We start from the raw sequence: 2641 nt of genomic DNA, 5'->3' as shown, positions 1-2641 counted from the left end.
TATATGTGTCTCAATTTTTTCTAGTGTCGAATAGTCTTAGTTATTGGCCGTTGAAAAGCAGTGTACCGGTAGTGGCGTTTTGGCCGTTTAAGGGTTAAATGCAGTTTCTTATATCTGATATACGAGTAATATGATAATTAACTGACAGGTATGTTGAGTTTGAGATGATTTTCATTCGCGTGCCCTGAAATTCAATTTGTGCTGGCAGAAAGGCGTGCGCGACATGCGATGCGCAAACACTTTAACGGATTTCGGTGATTTTAGAAGAGGAGCCAAGAGAGCTGAGCAGCTGAGAGTAGCCAATATGGCGTCGATAGCACTGGGGATGGTATCGATCAACACGGAGCTCATGGTAGTCGTTTGGTCAACGTTTTCTATTTTGATATATGTACTCAGATCTATAACGGATTTTGATTATAAATAGAATAATCGTACATATGAGATAAAAAATATATAAAAGAGGAATGAATAATTAATTCAATGCTCATATTTAAAAAAATATATTTATGTCCTAATATTATTCAATTTTTAATTTTATATTAATTTCATGTTCCTAAAAACTGAATGATAGCGCATGAATTTTATGAATTTCAACAATCAGCTGACTTAAAGTAACCTATAAGTTTCATTTCACACGCACGTGTTGACGGAAAGTCGACAATCTTTCTGTCTTAAATTAACCTATAAAGTACATTTTACGTACATGAAGCAGTTGACTTTCAATCAAGCACGTTACTTAAAGTCATATTATCATCATCAGTTGACTTTCAACTGGCGAATGATCCTTTTGGTTACATTTGAAAGTCATCCGCCTTTTTCTACTGAAATTAAGAATTTTGTATTACTGTCTTGGGATTATATACTAGATACTAGATTATATGTGGGGATTAGTGATTACACGATATTTCATTGAATTAAAGAAGATTATAGGGATTTCAAGGGGTTGCATAGATTACAAACAATTGATCCCAAAAAATATGAATTTTCAACAGAAATAAGATTTTTTAGTCAAGTAAGAAAGAAAATTTAATCAAATTATTGAACCTTTAAGCCAAAAAGATCGAGTTCGAACAAAACAATTAAATCTTCAAGAAAAAAGTTAATTTTTACATACGTATTTGAATTTTCAATGGAAATAATTGTATTTTTAACACAAAGAAAATAAGATATAAACATTTTTTAATAACTAATAAAACCCCCTTTTGATTTCCTTTTTTTTCCGGAAAAAACACTTTTTTTTACCTAAAATCAAACTGCTGAACTGAATCGCTGTGATGTACGGGAGCACTTATTGTTTTGATTTACTTTTTTTTGCGTTTGGAACCCCTGTAAATTGTTGCTTTTCGTAAGGAAATGATTGCTAGCTTAATATTGGATTCAAAATTTTGAAAAATGAATCCTTAAAGCCGTGGTATAAAACACTTGTTTAGACCTGGCATAATTTTTTATTTATTTCTTAGCAAGAGGTCTAATAAACGTTCTTATTCTACATGAACAAAGTTACTGGTGTCAGTATTGCTTGATAGGCGGAACTCCAACAGGTACAATCAGCTTGTTGGAGATACCTACCTCTTCGGAAGAGAACAAATGAAAACCGCTATTTCAGCGTTTGAATGGTGGTTTGAACTCTGAAGTGTGCTCAGCACACGCCTCTTTAATACTTATTATGTGAATCTTTTCATTCACATTTAATATAAGTTTCATTCTGTAAGTAAAATCTTTTTTGACTTTTCTTGTAGTTTTTCATCATTCTCGTCAGACTATGCTAGATACCACCTCAATTCTCATGTGGAAATGATCCGAAAAATCCTGTGCAGAAACTGCTTGACTCGGCCGTAGCTTGACATAAAATGCGAAACTAGACAAGGGATTGTCAGGTTTTAGCCTAGTTTAGGTGACGGTAAAATTTCTACATAAGATAAAATTGATAAGATTTACATTCATTTAATTTAAAACATAAGTTTTGAAGAGATCTAAGACCGCAGGAGATTTTAATTATTTTTATTTCTTAGATTATAAATTGTACGAAAACAGTAATTCAGTTAACAATACAAAATATTAATTGAATCTGTACAATTAAACAAATATAAACCACGTACAGCGCTCTACATCGGGAAAACATGATTAAGCCACCTTTTTTCGAATAATTAATTTTTTTGTATCAATGGAATCGCGAGAGTAAGCTGCTTCTATCATGATTAAAATTATAATTCCTAGTTATTTTGAATAAAGAACTAATATTTAGAATTGCAATTACTGAGAAAATTGACTAAATTCAATGAAAAAATAAATTAATAGTTACTTTGCGGGGCCCGAAATTTTGTGGTTTGTAGGTTTCTTCTGTAGCAGGAATCGAGCCGACGCGACGAGACGGCGCTTTCCCGTTCAGAAATCGCCCAATTTCATTCTTAATACCGATTTGGCCCCGACCGGGATTCCCGATTTGGCCCTGATCGGTAGAATTCTGTGGCCCAGATTTGGGCCAGACCGATTTCCTACCGTAACGCCATCCCTATGCGCTCACAGAATTAGTGCTGAATATTGTTTTTTGATAGTGCAGTGAAATTGAAATATTATTCCTTTATAATATTTTCTAAATGATTGAAAATGCCTAAGGCAAGTACGCCACGTGTTCGGAGGC

The sequence above is a fragment of the Belonocnema kinseyi genome, chromosome 4, assembly GCF_010883055.1.
Source record: "Belonocnema kinseyi isolate 2016_QV_RU_SX_M_011 chromosome 4, B_treatae_v1, whole genome shotgun sequence".
NCBI lineage: Eukaryota > Metazoa > Arthropoda > Insecta > Hymenoptera > Cynipidae > Belonocnema > Belonocnema kinseyi.
Note: the sequence above shows the minus strand (reverse complement) of the source record.